Source organism: Protopterus annectens, chromosome 8.part0, assembly GCF_019279795.1.
Source record: "Protopterus annectens isolate FY-2018-M chromosome 8.part0, PAN1.0, whole genome shotgun sequence".
NCBI classification, from domain to species: Eukaryota; Metazoa; Chordata; order Ceratodontiformes; family Protopteridae; genus Protopterus; species Protopterus annectens.
In genome coordinates, this window is record NC_056741.1 from 1,217,495,167 (window position 1) to 1,217,517,630 (window position 22,464).

Here is a 22,464-nt window from a genome sequence, read left to right on the forward strand (position 1 = left end):
CAGTGCATGCTGCTTTGCCAAGGATAGTCTGCGCCTACCTGCACTAGACTTTTAGATAGTGGCCAAAACATTATCCACCCCTAAAATGCCTTTTCTAGGCAATGCCAGTCTTATAAACCTTCCAACATAGCAAACTTTATGTAAGATAAACTAAAGGTGATACTACGAAATTCTAGGAGTTTCAACAAGAAGCTCCACTCCCAGGAAGCACTCCTCACCCTGGAGAGTAATGACATCTGTACACTTACTGAGACATGGTTCAAAGCCATGGAAAACACCCTGGCAGTACAAGGCTATGATATCTTCCAAACATTTAAGCCAGCTAGTGCACAAGAAGGCACAACAGGTAAAGGTATAACAATCTACATGAAAAGTAAGTACACCTCAAGATTGGTCAAACAATATGACATGCTGGAGCTACTCCATGTCCAACTAACCATAAGTCCAGTACTATATCCTTGCAAGCTATAGGTCCCTGTCTGGGACCTAGGATAACCATGCCATGTATTTGAATGTTCTGGAGTTATTCAAATTCATCCCAAAACCATGACCATGACCATGGGTGATTTCAACTATCCCACCATAAACTAGGATACATACACAATCCCCAACACCTACAGGTGCAAGAATTCCTGGATTTTGCCAATGTGTAAACCCTGGAACAGCTAGTCTGCGCACCTACTAAGGGTGCAAATATCCTAGATCTTCTACTCACAAATATGAGGAAACCTTGCACCTCCCCCCCCTTGTGTAATGTCCTCACTGGTCAGATCACAAAGTGGTATCCCTTGAAATAAATATAATGGCTGTACTCCCAGCAAACCCCAGAACCTTTAAGAAAATTTCCAAGGCTAACTGCATACTATTAAGTGAAGGCATAGCTAAACTGCAAGCTCCCCAAACTCAGAAAACATGATGGCCTATGTGGAAATGTTTACAGAAACCCTGTACAGGTTTGCAAATAACTTCATAGAAACAACAGTACCAAATTGAAATAAACTTCGGATAAATTCCAAAAACAAGCCCCCTTGGTAGACCCCCAGTATAAATAGGTTGTACAACAAAAGAAAGGGCCATAAAATAGGAATGTCTATGCCCAAAAGACAAAAACTCCCTCATCAATCTTAACAAGCAACTCAGGAGTTCAGTGGACATATCATGTCCACCAAATTCAACTTTGAGGCAAACAGGCTATGGACAACCATAAGGCATTTTTTTAGTTATGTATGCAGCCTCAAACAGAACACCCAGTAGTGTGCTGAACTAACAGTAAATGGAACTTCCTATACCAAACCTAGGAATATAGCAAATTAGCTCCAATTTTACCTCCATATCATTCCCCAGTTCCTCCCAGGAAATACCTTCTATCATAATTTCACCACCAATTATCACTAAGAGCAGGTCCTCACTACACTCTCCTGAGCTAAAACACTGCATAAATGGGTCTGATAATATCCCAGGATGCCTCCTAAATAGCTTGAAAAATGACCTGTAAGGCCCACTAGAATCTCTATTCAACCACAACCTCCAGACAGACTTCTTCCCTAGAGAATGGAGGACTGCAACTGTCATCCCTTTACAGAAAGACAGACCATCAACAGACCCAGAGAATTACAGATCCATAAGTTTGACTAGACTTATATACAAGGCTGTGGAAAGCATTATTGTGGACCTGATAAAGACATAGGAAATCTTCAAACACTGGACTCATTTCAGTTTGGTTTCGTCAGGGGCAGGTCATGCCTACTAAAGTTGGTGGACTTCTTCGGGAAGGTCACTAGAGCCATAGACAAGGGCAAAATAGTACATACAGACTACCTTGACCTGGTAAAAGCATTTAACAAAATCCTCACTTGAGTGTTATAGACAAACTCACAAATTTAGGCAAAATCCCTACAGTAAATATGAAAATATGAATAATACCTGACAAATAATGATTAGTTTCTCTACTACAGCGCATCCTAGATTATCAATCTGAGTGTCATTTTGTTTATAACTCCTTGTACTTTCTAATACTGCCTATTATTATCTGATAAGTTTCTTAGTTAAAGAAGCCAGACCCAAAAAAGGTCTGGGCACCATAAGGAGCTAGGGGTCTGATCTGGGAATATACAAAAAGCCGTTATAGGCTTGAATAAGTTAACTGACGAAAGTGCTTAATTGAATTAAAATAGGGTTTCTGAACTATTTGACACAGAGATCTGTGCATTGTTTTTGGTTATGTCCCATAACTGGCAATGTGTAATGTTATCATATATCTTCTTGACACCCCACGTAACTATTCTTCCTTCTACAGTTCCTGCTCTAATCACCTAAAACCGCTGTCTATTAATTCCCTCCAAATTCTTAATTTTTTTCAAATAACATTTCCCTTTGTTTGATACCTGCATATACAACTGTGATTCTTATTATTATAGTTCTTCCATTCTACAGGCCAATATTGGTAATATGCCTGGTTCTCCCAATATGACATCTAAAATCTCAATTCTTGTGTTGCGTACCAAAACTACTGTCCCTGAACACCTGTCCGTTCTCATTGCCCACACCACTTCCCTTTGTCATAGCTGCTGAAACTGTTCCCTTTGCTTATTATTAATATTTCTGATGTCTTGTAGCTATATATCTGAGTTTATTTTATACCATTAATATTTCTGATCTCTAACAGACATACGTAATAGCTAAACTTGTTTTACACCATCCCAACTTAGTCACTCTCTTTTCAGTCACTATGCAATTAATTAAGGATGTTGCTAAACAAATACCCCTTTTCTGTTTTGAAACCTGCTGACCTGTTAATTTCTTTTTTCCTTATGTCTGACACAGTTGCCTATTGAAATTTGACCTTTAATAGCTTCCACTTCTTCACTGTCATTTTGCAATGGCTGTAATCTGCTTTGTTGTGCGATTCCTTGTACTGTTTTTGTTTGCCCTCCCTAAGTGACTTTTTTCCACCTTCCATTTCTTCTTCCTCAGTCCCCCTTTTCTCCAGCTTACTCTTCCTCACTTATGTCTAGATCTGTATTCTTATTATGATCCACATCTTCCATTAAATTATTTTCAGACTTGACTCTGTAACCTTATTTTCCTGTCTGCTATACAATTCATCCATCAGTGCCACTCTTTACCACATCTAGGGCACTTTAATATACAGGTTTTGCAATGTGACCTAAAGTCCTGTCCATGATTTTCTTTCATTATAAACTTTTTTTTCATAGTATAAATGTTTTCACATGTCAGAAAATATTTAACAGTATCTTGTTCAGAAATAGTGTCTCTTCTAAACTGCAGCAATGCTGTCTTTCTTTTACTGTCTCAAGCAGGTGTAAGCACATACAAATTCCAAAGATAAATGTTTTGTTTTCTTCCACCTTAAGCACACAACCGCTTATTAGTTCAAATGTTTCAAAAGATGTATAAAGGGATGCGTAGAAGCTTACGTAAAACCCAGTGATTCAACGACTCTAACCCAAATGTCACACCTGTTAATGATGTTGCCCTTTTTAGAAAAATACTCACATGTAGGCATTTTAGTTCAGACATTTTCTTTCTAAATGTTTCCCTGTCTTTCAGTCCTGCTGCATAGCTTTGTTTCTTCACTGCCTTAATGTTAGTAGTGAATTGAGCTTGTCTCTCTCCTGCAGCTTCTCACAAGCTTTCATTATCCTCTGCTGCTCTCTGCTGGTAATATTGCATCCTATTTTATGCTTTATACATTTTCAATTGGCTCTGCTAATGAAAGCACACTTCTGTTATTTCGCTACTTTTCTGCTATCATTTTCTTTAGGGTTTGTGTACTAAGTCGACCATCCAGTACTCCATCACTTGAGTCTGCATATTTCTCCTCTGCATTGTCTGCAGTCTTGATGGACTCCTTTGCAGTCTAATCTCCCATATCATCTCTCTGTATTATACTGTCCTCTGACATGGATTGTTCTTTTTCCTTGGTGATCTCATAGAAAGGAACTCTACAACCCCTTCTGCTGAAACAGTAGGAGATGCTTTATTATTTATACATTTTCATTTCGTATATACCAATTCTCATTATATACACTTTTTCTTATTTACTAATTACCATCCTCATCCATTCAGCCATGGGCATTTTTTTATTTCCAGTATTATCCCTTCTTTGTCCTTTTTGTGGTACAATAACTCTTCACATCATCCTTTCCATAAGCACCATATTGTAACAAATAAAACCTTGTCCTTTTTATCGGTTTCTAGTTTAGTCCCTTTTCTTTATCTACCAAATAATATCATATTCATATCCATAGTCTCAAATCCTTTCCATTTATAAATCTTTTTGAAAATGTACCCAAAACTATTACTTCTTTTACAGTCAAAAAGGAATGTCGACAATTCTTAATCAATACAAACATTGCACATTCTTTCTTTATATACTTCCTATTTCATATGAGGTTACTAGGCTAATGGCCCTAGGGCCTTTACAAGCCTAGCCATGTTATACCCATGTTCCCTAATTGACCTTGATTAGATGGTCATTATTCACAGTGAGTCTATGATCAGCATTGACTGCCCCTATCTATGAGGTACATATATATTTTCTTTCACAGTAGTTTGTCCAACATAGGTCTCCATAAAAATATCCCCTTCATAAAATGCTTCAAATATATTTCTCTTTCTGTAATTGCATTTTTAATATACTTTTCTACATTTCAGATGGAAGCACAAAAAAGAAATCTTTCATTATCTTCTTATACCAATATTTCCTATCTAATTTAACATCACTCCAAATTTCCATATTTTAATTTATTTTCATATTCTTTCCCTTCCATACTTTTCTTTTGATTTTCTTATACTTTGTGTTTTTACAGATATATTTATACTTTCTAGGTAATAACATTCTCATTACTATATTTTCAATATACAATTTGAACATCCAAAAATAAATGCATTGAAGCCAAAAAGGGGATGTATTAAATTAAATAAAATAAAACAAGTAAAAGACGGCAAAGAACCTGTTTATTCAGTAGTAAAAGAAAAACAATACAAACGGTGGTAAGAGCTTTCATGGATAAAAACCACTTCATCAGACCATACTATAAAATGCATCAGACTTCTCCATATCTATCATAACAGCAAAATGTTCACCAATAAAAATCATTTATCGTAAATCACATGTTCACATCTCATTAATGATATGGGGTCTCCTATTCTTGAGTTTGGGTCTTAAAAAGACCCTGTCATTCAGCCCTCCTTCTTTGTCTGCCTGTAACTTCAAAATCCAACTCAGTTCTCTGTCCTCCATTCTATTTGCAGTATCACCCATCCTACCCACGTCTTTGATCAACTCTATAACTTGAAACTTAAACTTATGTTCATCAGTAGTGTGTAGGACATGTTGGGCATTTGTGTTCACCCGTGTCTTGTATCCCTGGCCTGTTCCCTCATTCTTTCCATCAATGTGCAGTTGATTTTGCCTATATAAAATGTATGGCACTTCAAACATTGCGATAAATAAACTAAAGACACTTCCAGATCCCCTCTTGCAAACTGCGAGTAAATGGGACTACACAGCTTTTAAAGTGTAGGTCATAGCTGTACAGGGACAGCTATTGTTCACTTACACTGTCTGTTGTAAAGTTAGAGGAGTACACACTACTAGACATGTCCTGGCACCCTTCTTCCCTTATCTCCCCCCTCTGCTTTTGCTAGTTACGATTCCTACACAGAGTCTCCCTTTCTAGTCAAAGCTCTAATGGAGCCCATATAGAGTCTCTTTTAAAGCCTAAATTTCCTAGCCCCAGCCCCTAACCTCCTCACAGTTACACAGCTAACAGAAAATTTCCCTTCTTGCAAGTAGGTAGCTTTAACTTCCTGCCTGAAGGACTTTTACCTGATTGTTTTTCTTGTTGCTTGGTCCAGGCTGTGGGTTTACCCGCTCTGTTCACCCTCACTCCACTCGGGCTCACTCCACTGCCCTACCCTACCTCCATTCCCACCCACCCCCATATCAATTACATTTATTCTCACCTAGGCTCCTTCTACCATTACCTCATACCCAATCACAGTTCTCCACATTATCTCATACATTACTGGTACAGTCCATTTACTAACACTCACGCCCTCCTGTCCCCACCCCCATATCCACATCTTACTAAAATACATCCCACTATTACTGCACCTGCCAAATTACATTTTCAACACTCTTTCTTTACTAACTACTACCACTATTCTACTTTCCCTTTCTAATCCACCTCACCAAAATGCCATGTAAAAACAAGCTTACACCCTACCTCTCCCTACTACCTTTAACCCTCCTACTACACCTTACCTCCTTGCAATTTGTCTCCATACAGTACATACCCTCATCAACATCCTCCATTCATAAACTAACACCCAGGTCCTTCTCCAATATTTCACCCAATCTATGGCCTACAGATAACATCCTCTGATTTAAACAAACAGTCTTACCCACTAATGTCAAAGCTCTCACAAACTTCGCCCCCACCTTATCCATAAAGTAACAAAGAAACAGGTGTCCACCACCATCTTACTCAAACACTCCAAACTAATCTTAAGTGGAGATATCCAACCCAACCCTGGCTCTCCCTCCCCATTTCCCACCTCATAATGCCACTATAAGTCTCTAAACCTAACTACTATTAACCTGCAAAGCATTAGAAACAAAATTCCTGACTTCCATGCCTGGATAACACACAACAAACCTGACATTATTGCTGTTACAGAAGCATGGCTAAAACCATACATCAAAAGCTCAGAATTTCTTCCCCCTGGCTTTGACTGCCTTCGCAAAGACAGACACCCAAAAAAGGTGGTGGGGTACATACCTCTCAACCTGGAAACATCAAAAATCTGGACAAGGAACATGAAAAATAGGTACAAATCTGTATGCTGATTAAAGTAAAATTTGCATACATAATTACGAAACCCCGCCCACTCCAATGGAATTGTGGGATACCAACTTTCAAATGCAAACTGAAGAACAGACAACCAAAATATGACACCAGAATCCCCCTGCAGCCATTCCAATGTTTCATTATCTGGCTATTTTTGCCCCATTTACCATAAACGCTAATGTGCGGATATACTGTTTTACTTCTACAATGATTTGGATTTTATTTTTACATTTTATAGCACAATGCACAAAGACTAATAGATATCTGCTAAACAAAACAATGCTGTCTCACAATGAAAATAGACTTGGTATTAAAAACTTTTCTGCCCTTGAAACTCACATGCCACATGCTCCAGGGATCTAAACCTTGTCATCACAATAAACAAAACATGCTGGAGGGATAGGCTCCTGACCCAGAGACTCCCCATACTCTGGAATAGGCTGACCAAACATGTCAAGAAGAGCACCTCCTTGGCTCTCTTCAAAAGGAACCTTGATGATTGGAGGGGAGATAGGAAATTCACCCCGAGGATCACATCAGTCACCCTGCTAGACAGGGGTCCAGAGAAGTAAATATTGTGGGAAGAAATATCCAGGGAATTGTTATGGCTAGGGTTGTATAGGCCCTAGGGCCGATAGCCTAGTACCAACCTATGAACGTTCATTGAAACCTACACCACATCCAAAGAAAATATATCTGGCTAGTGGTGGATAAAGATTACCTTTGGGCTGTTTTCAAATCATAGGCCTCTTCACACAAAACAAGAAACATACATGTGTTCTTTAATACACCTTCCTGACTTTATTAAATTATATTCCTTGTATAACACAGCAAACTTGTTAGACTTACATAAGAGCACATTTTAAACTTATTGTTTGAACATTTTTCCAGTAGGCAATGAAACAAAATGCATGAACCAATGATGACAAAACTGCCCAATTCAGAACATTTCCATCATAAAAGTCTACTTCCACATACACACGCACACACACACACACACACACTATATATATATATATATATATATATATATATATATATATATATATATATAATGACAGTAGTGTAAGACAGGCATCTTGCACAGCTTCTCGCACTTATTTTCAATTTCAGGTTTTTTTTTTGGGGGGGGGGCAAAAATCAGGGACGCATTTTAAACATTCCTTGCATTATTTTAGAAAGTTGCTAGAATAGATGTGCTATCACCATGCATTTCACTGCCAAGTCTTGATCCCAGCACCCTGTGCATTATAGTCAGAGCAGCATACCACTATGCCAAATCAGCAGTTTCCTGAAAGACAGGAAGACTGAAACTTAAATGGCTATCATTTACTGAATTCAGTTCTCACTTCTCACCATAGCTGTCAACCTCTTAGCATAAAAAACCCGGACAAAGCCAATAATGGGGGAATACAACCCCAAAATAGGGACAAATTTCAAATACTGATCTTATAAACTTAGAAAATTGCAAGAATAAAAGGTTTTGTGTTACCATTTATTTTCTGAAGAATATGAAGTCTGAAATTCAAATGCCTGTCATTTAGTGAATTCAATCCTTCAGTGATTTGCCACAAAAATCCTGAAAACCACAGATTTAATGAGGAATAGAACAATAAGGCAGGCAGAGAGGTGTTTCTACCCACTACATCCATTTATCACACTGCAGCTATTTATATTATCTACACCTAAACTGCAAAGTTCTCCCCAAGCTTGAATGATTACCCCTGCTTCTATCACAATCCACATTTATTATAGCATCCAATACATACAAAGCCCAATAAATCCAGCATGCAGGACAATGTCCTGTACTCGCTATAATTTTTAACAAGTCTATCTGAAAGTCAGTACTCCCATTTGTTCTTCAAAATTTACAAGTGGTGGTGGCTAGGGACTTTAGGCTCTCTTTAACACACACACACTAAAGCTCTGTAAAAACCCAGCCATACCACTTGCTCTAAAATAACAACTCGAACAGCACCATTGAGCAAAGCCGCTTCATAAAAGCATAACAAATGCTCTGAACTGTAAAATCCCAGCCAATGGATGCAGAAACATACTGCTCTAAAATAACTCCAGCATAACAAATACCTTAAAAGCAGCTCCATTCAGAGTAACAAATACCTGAACTAAGCAGCAAATACCTTAAAAGCAGCTCCCTCCATTCAGCATAACAAATACCTGAACTAAGCAGCAACAGCACCAACTATATCCAAAGCTCCATTTGTTCGCCAGCATAACAAATACCTGAACCAAGCAACAGCCCAGAAAATACCTTGATAAAATACCTACAGTCCAGCAGCAGCATTGAAATATATCCATTCCAACTCTGTTCACGCTCAAACCGCCAACCAGAAATGCATGCCCTTGAGCTCAATTCTGACAGACTGATGGAGCTGACGTCATTGCGCACGTGATGACGTCAGCTCAAAATGCATGAAAGAAATAAATTTAAAAATCGCTGGAAAAAATCAGAAATGAAGCGGTGCCACTCGGGAATTCTGGGACCCCATTATTTGGACCCCAAAACTCACTAAAAACTGAGTAATTTGGTACGGTTGGGAGGTATGGCGGGGTAGCTCTAATTTATCCCAGCACCTTCAACATGATTCTTACAACTCAGACATACCCAACTTCACTACAGCTGAAATCTTAATGGCCTTACAAAAAATTAATGAGAATAAGAGCTTATGTATCATTGCTCTATATATTCCCCTTGTAATAACATACCCATTCTAGAGGACATCCTAGCCTGGAGCTCCAATAACATAACTACAGAAACAATAATCCTGGGTGATGTTAATATAAATTGGCTAGATTTCTCACAGCAACACCCCCCCCCCCATCAACCTATATAACTACAGCTAGATTATCACTGGCATCACCAGACCCAACAAAGACAACACCCATGGAACAATCCTAGATTGGATCATGGTCTCTGACCCTAATAAGATTGTCACTACAGTAACCCTCCAAAACAGCATCAGTGACCCTTTCCCAGGCGTTATAATATGCAAAACTATAGCTGCATATACAAACATCAATACAAATATGCTAGAAACTTAGCTAATTTCTCCCCTACAACCTTTAACAATTCCCTACAAAGCATCAACTGGGAACCCTTAAAAATCCTCCCTGTAGATAGCACTGTACAATACTTCAATTCCTTTTTCCTTAATATTCTGAATAACTTAGCAGCCCCCCCCCCCGACTAAAATGCATAAAATCCTTACATACCCTACGGCTCACTAGAGCCACTAAACAGAACATGGTCAGCAGGGACAAACCCTAGAAGCTTTGGCAAAAGCACAAATATCCCTCTGACCTCATAGCCTATAGACACCTATGCATCAAAGTAAACACCAACTCATTAAAGATAAGAAGAATTACTACCAAACTTTATAAAACCAACACAAGTGTAACCATAAACCATTCTGGAGCTCAACCAATAACCTTCTACACCCTGGATCAGAAACTAACCCCTGCCCTGACCCAAAAAAAAACCGTAGAAATTGCCACATGTTTCAACACTTATTTTATTGATGTTACAGCTAATCTCACTACCAACTTCCCTCAACCTCTACTTTTTCAACCCCACCCACCTGCCTCTGTTACCTCCCATGCCCATTCTCCCAACTTCTCACCAGCCCCTATTCCAACAGGCGTGGTAAAGAAACTGCTTCTGAAATTAAAACCATGTACCAATGCCCCTGACAACCTGCCTCCAGAATTCCTACAAAAAGCTTCAGATTCCATTGTATACCCCATTAGCATACTTCTTGACAGATCCATCTTTGAGTCTTTTGTCTCTTCTATTCGGAAAAAAGCTTTTATCCTCCCACTCCACAAAGGCAGTAACAACATAGATGTCTCCAATGTTTGGCCCATTGCCATCTTTTCCTCATCTCTAAAATCCTTGAAAAATGTATCCACAGTCAACTCCTTAACTACCTACTTGATAACCACATACTATCTCCAACCCAGCATGGTTTCAGACCAGGCCATAGCACCACCACTGCTCTTATCTCCTTCTGTGAATCTGTCAATTGGGCCCCTGATGCCAGGAAACTTGCCTCCTCTCTATTTCTCGATCCATCCAAAGCCTTTGATACCATCTCCCACCATCTTCTTAGAAAACTATCCAACAAAGGTCTCTCTCCCTCCACCCTAAACTGGTTTTCCAACTACCTCTCAGACAGGCAACAAGCCACAAAATGGCTACACTCCTTCTCTCCATTCCTTAACACCACCACAGGTGTTCTCCAAGTGTCCATATTAGGCTCATTACTTTTCAGCATTTTCATCAATGACTTACACTCTAGTCTCACTCAAGCCACAGTCATCCAATGTGCAGATGACTCTAGTATCATCTGTATTGCCAACTCCACACAAGAACTTCAGAAACTTACCCAAGCAGCCCTCAGCTCCACCGAATTATGGATGTTTAGCAACCATTTAGCATTAACACCCCCCAAAAAAGCTAGTATTATTCACCCCTAAGAAATCTGACTCCATTCACAAAGACAATTTTTCCATTCACTCCCATGACAATACTTCTATTGAGGTAGTCACTCATACCAAACTTCTAGGTGTCACCATTGATGAACACCTAACCTTCAACATGCACATTCATAACAGCATTCAAAAAGCATACCAGATACTGGGCATGTTATATCGTCACAAAACCTACCTCAACTACTCTTCAAACAAGCCCTTGCCTCCTCCTTCCTGCTCCCCTTCCTTCTATATGGCGCTCCTCTCTCTACTAACATTCAGACTAGTCTAAAATCCAAACTACAAACATGCTATAATAAAACTGCAAAGATTGTCACAAATGAACAATACCTGTCCCACCACTGCACCTCCCTTAGACTACTAAACTGGCTAGAACTACCCCATCACCTCACTTATGTTCAACTAACTACTGCCCATAAACTAATCCACAATCCATCCAGTTGCCCAGCCCTTTCTAATCTAGTTAAAAGATTCCATCCCAATAGACCACTCCACTTTGAAAATCAGATGCTTTTACAGGTAAAGAAACCCAGCCTTACCGCTGGTCACTGCCTCAACTCCTTTTCCACCGCTAAGCTATGGAACTCCCTCTCACCCTCATTTAGATCTACTAGCAATGCCATATCTTTAAAGAGTCTCTGAAACTCTACCTCTCCTCCCACTGGCTATGTCCTTGTGCTCACAACCATATACCTGTCCTTTATCTCTCCCTGCTCTACACCCACATTTGCACTCTTCTTCCCTTTCCACCACCTACACCATCTCCTGTATATCCTTAACAGCTAACCCTCCACTGTTCCCTCACGCAAATGCACTGACAATTTATACTTTTAGCACCACTTCAGTGACTCTTCCTATATCAACAATCACACTATATAGCTAGTAGCTAGATTTACTTATATATATATATATATATATATATATATATTTCCTTTTCTTTGTTTAACCAAACTCCTAGGCAGTTTTAATCTGTTATTATTGATATATGTGTTTTTGTGTCTAACAAACTGTATATATGGTATTGTAACCCGAGATTTTTCAGCTTAAACCCGACAAAACTGTCATTTTGTATTTGTATTTCATCTCATTGTATGTATTGTACTGTTAGTTGTGCTTTATGAAATTGTATGCACCTACCTCTGTGGAACATTTGCACTGTAACTTGTGCTTTATCAGATTGTATATGTATTTCTGTGGAGCTTTTCTCCCCGGACCTCTACTGAAACTCGGCACTTTATGTCCCAGTGGACTTTCCCGGTAAACAAATGCAATAAATAAATAAATAAATGTTTAAATTTACAAATGGCACTTACCATAAATTTGTACTCTCTCCCTGTTCTGGGATGAACAAAGACTTTACTGGTATTAATAAGGGCACAAAAATTACAGATCATGCCGGAAACGTGCCCATTCTGCCCCTTATGCTTTGTTCCTTCTTACCATGACATAACAATTTCTTAAGTGAACTTCTATTTCTGAATACAAAGGTGGGTTCTGAGCCAGAAATACTATTTATTTCCTCATCTGACCTTAAAATATGCCAGTTTTTTCTAACTATGTCACATATCTCCGCTATATTATCTGAATAAGAGAGACAAATGCCAGGGGGTTTCCTAATTGAGTTATCTCTCTCTGTCTCTGCATATCCATTTCCAGCAGAAAAATAAGGAGCTGCTGAGGTGTTTCTTAGACTCAGAACTTGATCTATGTGTTCTTGTATCTCTTTAAGTTTATAGCCCCTCTGCATTAATTCCTCCTTCATAGCATCTACCTCTTCAGAAATATCATAGATAAGTACTAGGCTAACTGCCCTTGAAAGCCATTTTAAACCTAGCCAATTATCCCTTGTGAGATTCAAACCCTTACCCATTAGGCCACCCTCCTATATTGTCACTGTTATTCAATCTGGATAATCTCATCAATTGTCCTTTTATTATGTTTCTATAGACGTGTGGTGGGTGTAGACTATTACGATGCAGGATATGGTTCCTGCAACATTCTTTCCTATATCTAGTTGTTACTAACCCTGTTATGGCATTCTTACAAAAATTGATGTCTAAATATTCAATGCTGGTTATGGAAAACTTCATAGAAAACTTCTAAAAAGAAGTTGTCTCATTCAAATATCCTAAAATATTCTCCAGGCAAGCCTGCTCCCCTGTCCACAAAATAAAAATGTCAACAAAAGGCCGATAAAATCTGATCTTTGGTATATACACATTATTAGCTAAGATGTGCAGGGACTCCCAGTGTGCCAACACTGCATTTGTGTAACTGTTGGCACATGGGATCGCCATTGTTACCCCTTTTTTCTGCTTATAATATCTCTTTGAGAACATAAAAACATTGTTCTCCAAGATCATCTCCATGAACAAACATAGCACATCATTCCTGAATGGACTATAAGTACTATGTTCTAATAAAAATGCTTTCAAATATTCTAGCCCTAAATCATTTGGTATAACCGTAAATAGGGAGGAAATGTCTAAATTACAAACAAGAAATCTGAACTCAAATCAATATTCAAACTTGCCTCATGAAGATCTAGGAGAAACTGTTTTGTATCACACAAAACTACATTATAGTTTTTTAACACTGATCTCACTTGTCTCTCCACATACATGGACATAGTTTCAGTAACCCAGCCTCGTCCTGCCACTATCAGTCTTAGTGGTGGTTTTAAAGACTCTTTATGGATCTTAGGCAATGCTTGAAAGGTGGGTATAACTGGGTGTTCGACTAAACAGAACTTGTACACATCACCAGTAATACAATTACTGAGTAAACAATCATACAAAACATCATGTACCTTCACAATGATCTTAGTCACTCAACATCTTTTCTTCATAAGTTTCATAATCATGTAATAACTCAAGTACAGATGAATTATAGTACCCCATGTCCATTATTACCACCACCCTTCCCTTGTCTGCTGGCTTGATGCAAACACTATCATCCATCTGTAATCTATGTAGAGCTAAGCGCTTCTCTTCTGTCAAATTATAAAACCTTTTATTATTGCGACAGTATGTAAAATCATTATATAAAAGATCTAAATCTCTCTCGCAAACATTCAAAAAACATTGTGCCGCATTAAGGTTAGGACAAAATGCACACCCCCCTGTTAAAATGCCAGGTTTTTGTGATATAAAAAATGAGACCACAATAAATCATTTCAAAACTTTTCCCACCTTTAATGTGACCTATATATAACCTGTACAATTCAATTGAAAAACAAATCTGTTAGGGGAAAAAATATAAAAAATAAAAAACGTACAATAAGCTGGTTGCATAAGTGTGCACACCCTTAAACTAATACTTTGTTGAAGCACCTTTTGATTTAATTACAGCGTTCAGTCTTCTTGGGTACACACCTGCCATCAATTAAATAGACTCTGATTGATTAACCTCAAATAAAGTTCAGCTGTCCTAGTAGGATTTTCCTGACATTTACTCAGTTGCCTGCTTCAGCAAAAGCCATGGTTCACAGAGAGCTTACAAAGCATCAAAGGGATCTCATTGTTGAAAGGTATCAGTCAGGTACAAAAAATTTCCACAGCATTGGATATCCCATGGAGCACAGTGAAGACAGTCATCAAAAAGTGGAGAAAATATGTGACAACGGTAACTTTGCAAAGAACTGGACGTCCATCCAAAATTGATGAAAAATCAAGATGAAAACTGGTCAGGGAGGCTGCCAAGAGACCTACATGGGTCCAGGGGTTTTCCAGCTAGCTGTTTAAGTGGTTTGTGGTAGCATTACACTTGCACATCTCTTCTACTGTGTTTTTACATTAGGAAGACTGGGTTCACTCATCTTGTGACAGGAGGTGTTTGCCTTGTCTAAGTTGGAAAATACACAAAAGGACTCATAGTGTTTTATTGGCTAGAGGGCTCATTAGTTAGATTTTTAGATTTTTCTGTACTGCTTGAAATTTTGCTTGTTTGCATGGGTTAGCAGTGTCCTGTACAGTAGCAAACACCTTGAAAGAATGATTCATAAAACTGTGCCTGTAAAGCAGCAATGTAGTACAAATACCTTTTGTGCCAGCAAGCTTAGAACAGCTAGTTGGGAGTCAAATGACAATACGTACAGATCAGTGGCAGATTTAGGCATGGGCGCAGGGGCGCGCGCCGGCCCCTTTTTAAACTTGTTTTTTTTTTTTTTTTTTTTAAATAAGTTGCCTCTTTAATCCTGCCACCAAACTCGCGCCAGCCCCTTTTTAAACTTGTTTTTTTTTTTTAAGTAAGCTACCACTTTAATCCCGTCACCAAATGCACCTATACGGAGATGCGATTGGAGGTTGCAGTCAGATGATTTTGTTTTTTTATAACAATCCACCTCCAACTGCATCTCCGTTGTAATTTAGGCGGGTTGGAGAGAGATGTGATAGCGTTCGGGTCAAGGTTTAGTAACTGTCTGCCAGACAGAAGACAATTTAATTTTAAAATAAAAATGACAGTTGGAAAAACTACTTTGAAAGTGCTGTCGAGTGTGAGCCAGTGATCCACATCAAGGTAATTTCATTTTTTTATTTTACTGGTCTAATTTCCAAGGTGCCAAGCGGTACGTTTGCGAATGTGCCGTGTTTGCCGCGCTAGATGGGTATCAATACATACTAGTCTTAATAAACTATGTTATCAGATTTCCAGAAGTAATATCAATGCATAAAGCTAAAGCTTTGGCTATTGCCAGAGAGCTGGTATCCGCCAGAGTAGATATACCTAAAGAAATACTGAGCAAGGCACTCACATAACTGATACAACACTATTAATGTAAAGGAAGTGTCTTAAAATCACACAGTTGCAGACAATAATATGCCATCCACAGACTAATGTATTAGTAAACAGGTTTAGTAAAGCATTAAAGTCCATGCTAAGGAACGTTCTTGATACCAAATGGGTAGAACTGGGACCAGTTGTTATCCTTTATATTGTTTTCTATAAGAGAGGTGCCACAAACTTCAGCTGGGATTATTCTGTTTGTACTTTTGTACACTAGGCATCCAAGAGGATGGCTTGACATTCATAAGGAAATTTGGCAAGAAGAAAATACACCATTCAGAAGTCTAATGTGGCACCATGTCACTTTGCAGGAGAGATTAAAGCTGAATTTGGTCCTGGTTATAGTAAAGGAGCACATGAGGACAGCCTTGGAGATGCAGCAAAATGTTTATAATAAAAATGTCCAGCTTTGGGAATTTAACCCAGGAGTTTAGGTATTATTCTTAGTGTCTTTCATGGAAAACACATTTCTGGCCAAGTAGTAAAGATTGTATCTGAGGTAATTGAAAGAATAAATTCATTGACTTTAGGATAAGATAACCAGGAAAAAGAAAGATAGAGCAACTCCTATTATGGTAATGCCTTGAAGCCATGGAGCACAAGAACAAAAGTGAGATAATTTTATTAAGAAATAAAGGAATGTTCTCACTGATCAAAAAACACCTTGTATAGTTGAGTCAGCAAGGATATCCACACACAGCTTTTAGTATCCACACTGTTTATTAGCCGCTTTCTTCAAAAGAATTAATCAGAAAAGCTTTGTGTGGATATCTTTGCTGACTCAACTATATGAGGTGTTTTTTGTTTGGTGTTTTATCTGTTCCTCGTATTGTGGCATTTGTTCCATGTTCTCATTGATGTCTAAGAGTACTGAACTAACAGAGCATAATATGGAGACAAACCCTTGAATGATGGGTTAGAGTGAGTACTCAAAGAATTCCAGCCACAGAAACAGTTTGTAAAAGATGTTCAAAACTGTTCAAAGTACGTGGGAGAGAAAAGCCATGGAGTGACTGGAGCATCACTGTAATTCTAGTTCCTAAACCCATGGAAGTAGTAAATTATGTAACTGCATGACCAGAATGAATGTTTTACAGCAAAACTGTGGAATAGGGTGCAGGCAGGCATACGCTATGTACACAATAGTGTATGTGTGCTTAGTCAGAGGGTAGGTAATGCAAAGTATTAAACTTCTTTTCATTTCTTCACTCCTCACACATATTGGGTGAGTGATTAATGTTGCTTATGCACTGGACCAGTAGTTAACACTTATTTTGTTTGTGTGAGAAAAAAAACAGAGCCATTTTCCCACAACTTTTATTTATTCTACATTTGCTGCCTGTGGAGTTATTTTGTTTGTATGAGAGAAAAGAAAAACTTAAGCCCTCTTCACACTTTTATTTATAATATGCCTTTGCTGCATAAGGAGATAGGTAGGGGCTGTCTCAGTAAAAAAAGACTGTAAGATGCAATTAACAGCAAGCAAAAAGCGTTCCAATGTCATAGAACTACAACCGTATAAATTATGCAGAGTCTTTGAATAATTGTTCTGGTTTAAAATGCAATAATATATTTTTATTATCATTGTATAAAAAACAAGTTTGAGTAAAAAAGATGTTTTATTCTGTGGCTGACATTTTGAGTAAATGGTTTATTGTGTTATATAGTGTATGTTGTAATAAATGGCATTTTTCTCATCAGGCTACAACAGAAAATATGTAATACCTTACTTTTCTATGCAGTCAGTAAAACAAAATAAACAGATAAATTATTGCCTGTACAGAATCAAAATTTGTCAGGAGTCCTAGATGGATTATAATGGGAAAGAAATTTGTGTCATGAGCTAAAGAGTAGACAAAAACACCTTAAAACTGGTGGTTTGTATAGCTTCATGAAATATAATGATTGACTGTAATTATATTTCTTTTGTCTTATTGAAGGCGCCTGAATAGAATGTAAAATTATTGTTTTGTTATGCCCTTTGTATGAAAAACAAACTTAATATGTTGTTGATTTCTTTCTTTATTACTTCCATTGTTCAAAGTAGTTTGCCTAAAGTTAAATTATAGAAGAAGGACAAGTGTCTCCTTAACCTTGAACTGCATATTCCATGTTGAATATTTAAAATGTATTCAGTGTAAGATATATCACAGTTACACTGTACAACCACCATAATGAAAGTCTTGTGCTTAAAAAAATGATAGGTAATGTGTGTGTATAGAGTTAAAGAAAATTGATTTGGCCTGCTGTAGCATATTAAAACTGTAATAAAAGTTAATAAATAGTTGAGAGTACAAAGTACAGCAGAATATACTTTCCAGTGATTTCAGTGCTCTAACGATGCGTCTCTGATCATCTGTCTCTCGTGCATACTGTTTCACTACACAGACAGACTTCAAGCAGTGTTTTAGTGAGAATATATTAACTTTTGACTGAACAGATGAAGGTCAGTTTCACAGGTTAATTGTATGTTGCTTACATTAATATATACTTAAATGATTGACAGTGTGAATATAAACAAAGTTTTATAGTCTCCAGTTTTGGCTGACGTCTAACAGTGGGGGTTGGGTTAGGGCAACAACTGTAAAGAGAAGTGAACTGCTTATATCTCAAACTGAACTCAAAGCTCTTCTCTTTAAGGATCAGTTTGTTTTCTTTGTTCTGCTCAGCATTTCATTCTCTGCATGCATAAAACTAGTGCTGATTTTGTCAAGCTGTATGCACTTTATTTATTTATTATTTTTTTATTTAGGTTCATAGGTTCATAGGTTCATACTAGGCTATCTGCCCGAGGGCATTTACAAGCCTAGCCCATCGTTTTGTGGCTTACGCCACCCCTTTAGTATGGGGAACTATACCCATTATTTTGCTGTGCCTCTGTCGAGCAGTGACACTGAGGTAATCCCTGGGGTATATCTGCGATCTCCCATCCATTGGTCAAGATTTCTCTTGAACAAGGCCAGTGAGGTGCTCTGCCTCACATATACCGGGATTTTGTTCCACAGCATAGGGAGTCTTTGGGTGATGAATCTATCCCTCCAGCACGTCCTATTAATAGCCGTGTCAAGGTTTAAGTCTCCTGCCCTTGTGGCTCTGACGGATCTAGATTTTTTGAGGTGAAGCATATTCATCAAATCTGGGTTTGACATGGCCTTGTATGTTAGGCAAAGGTCACCTCTGAGCAAGCGTGGCGACTGAATAGAGCTGGAGTTCTTTCAGTCGGGCAGCATAGGACAGATTTTTGAGACCCTTTATCCTTTTGGTGAGGAACTTTTGTGGTCTCTCCAGCTGCTGCAAGTGTCGGGTCAGATACATTCCGAATGGGGCATTGTACTCGATCATTGGTCTGATGAGTGATGAGTAGAGGGAGACAATGACCTCCCTTGATCTAGATGAGAATCCCTTCATGATAAGGTGGGCAATGTAGAAGGTCTTCCTAACTACTTTAGCTACATGGGTGTCGAATGACAGACTACTATCAACCTGGGTCCCCAGGTCCCTGATAACTTCTTCTGTGCTCAGTGGATTGCCACCTATTTGGTAGCTAGGGGTAACCTTGTTTTTCCCGAAGGGTATGACTATGCATTTTTTGGCATTTAACTTTAGGCCATGGCTCTGGCACCAGTTATCCGTTTCTGTGAGACCCTTCTGAAGGATATCTGTGTCAGATGTGTTTTCTACTATGGCGCCCAGTTTGCAGTCATCTGCAAACTTTGTCAGCCATAACCCTCCTGTGTTTGCTTGTACCAGAGAAGTAGATGCCAAACAAGAGTGGGCCCAGGACTGAGCCCAGTGGGACACCACTTGTGACAGGCTTTGAGTCTGACATGGCACCAGCAACTCTGACCCTGTGGGTTCTGTCACTCAGCCAGTTTGCAACCCATCTTGTGATGTATGGGTTAATATTTAAGCTGATGAGTTTTTCAATGATACCCGAGTGGGGTATTGTATCAAGGCCTTCGCCAGATCGAGGTAGGCTGTATGGACTGCCTTTCCCTCATCAATGGCTTTGGTGACTGTTTCAAAAGTCAACCAAGTTTAAAAGGCATGATCTGCCTTTGACAAAGCCAAACTGGGTTGGATCCAAAGTCTGCAAATTCCCTATGTCTTTATTTATGAGGTCCATTATGATCCTCTCCATGGCTTTGCAGATAAGGCTTGTCAAGCTAATGGGCGGTAATTTCCAGGGTCGGTGGAGGCACCGCCTTTGTGAAGTGGGACCACAGTTGCAGTGCGCCACTCCTGGGTAATATCCAGAGGTAAGACTTTGATTAAACAGCTGTCCTAGCTGTGGGTTTAATTCCTCATTGAGTTGTGGAGCACACAGCCGGGGACACCATCAGGTCCCATGGATGCTGTGTTTTTTGCTTTGGAGAGAGCAGTTCTCACTTGGGCGTTGGAGATGTTTGGGGAGCTGCAATCATTTGGAATAGATATCTCTCCTTTTGGGGGGGGGGGGAGAAGTTTGCACTGAACCTGTCAGCCAGTATGTTGGCAATGTCCGTAGGATCAGTAATCTTCACATCATTTTGAACTAGTTCTGAGCATATCTGGGAGTTTCCTCCCAGGTTTCTAACATAGCTAAAGAAGGCCTTATGATTGTCTTCTGAGTCTTTAGCTATTTTTCTCTCAAAATTTGCTTTGGATGATTTTATGAGAGCTCTTAGTTTTTTACTTATAGTGATCAAGGGTGTCTTACCTTTTAAGGATTTTGCTCTATCTTGTAGTAGCTTCCTCCTTTTGTTGTAGAGTTTGTTTATGGCTGGGGTCCACCAGACTGGACGCTTGCCTTTGGTACAAAGAGTCTTTATTTTGCTTGGGATTGCCTTATCCATGCAGTCCTGCAGGTGCTGGTAGAAGGCATTTGTAAGTGATTCAGTGGCTTGTGTACTGTTTTCCGCCGGCTCGGGGGCCTTAAAGGAGACCACACTAGTCTTTAGAAGTGTGAAGTCGGCTTTCGAGAAGTTCTTTACTGTGGTCTTTTTATTTCAGATGGGGTGGGATGAGGACCTCCAGCGAGATTAGTTTGTGATCTGATCTCACCAGTGAGGGGTATACTTCCGGTGTTGAACATTGTGCTCCCATGTTCGTGATGATGAGGTCAAGTATGTTATCTCCTCTTGTGGGGATGGTAACTAGTTGTTCCATGGCATTTGAGTTTATGAATTCCAGGAACTTTTGGGCTAGGGTGTTTGGGCTTGAGTAGTGTTCCCAGTCTATATTAGGGTAATTGAAGTCACCTAGTATGATGGTGTTTGGTGATACATTTATCCCTCTAGTGTTTTCAGGAAGGCCATGTGAGGTTCCTGAGTTTGTGAGGGTGGCCTGTAACATGCTACAATTTGCAGAGCAGTCTTGCCTATGGTTAATTGCACCTGGATGGTCTCCGATGCATCGTGCGTTGCCACCAGTCTTGAGGTGTGGGTGTTCTTGATGAATATGGACACCCCCCTCCTTTCTTGGTATTGTCCGGATTTTGGGGCCGGAACGCATGATATGAGGTAAAACCTGATAGTGCTGGGGTGCTCTCAGGAGCCTTGAACCAGGTTTCTGTCACAGCACAGACATCGATGTTCTCCATACTGAGAAGGGCCTCGAGTGCGTGCATTTTGAGATTCAGACTTCTGGCATTGAGCAGCATTACCCTTAGTTTTTTTCCTTTTTTGTGTTTTAGGGTGGTAGGTTTAGAATTTGAGCCTTGCCTAAAAAGGCACTATGGGGGTGGCAAGAGCCTTTGCCAATATCCGGAATCCCAGGGTGACAGGTGCAAGCCATCCCTTGCGAAGCAGCGTGGCTTGTCCAGCATGTCATCCCAGGCAGACAGACACTGGATCCCCTTTGAATGACACCAGTGTTTAAGCCAATTGTTAAAGCTGATCATCTTATCTCTGTATTGTGGCATCATTCCTGGTGAAGGTAGGATACTGCTCAAGGTCAGGGTCATACCTGCCTGGGCTACATAATCAGAGAGCTCCTCAATGTCTCTTTTCATGTAGTCCAAGGAGGTACGTCTCAGGTCGTTTACACCAGCGTGGACAATGACTGAGTCATATTTGTACCTGCTGTTGAGAGACCTGAGTGCTTGCGTTATGTGGCAGATTCTAGCGCCCGACAGGCAGCTTACTGTGACCTTCTCCTTACTCAGTCTGGTGAGCGGGATGTCAGTGTGTCTGACTCTGGAGTCACCAATGACTAGTGTGTCTGGCATTTTGTTTGGCCTTAAGGGCTGTGACTGTTTGACACTCTGACTGTGAGGTCTATGTGTTGCAGGTGATGTGTTCTGAGGTGG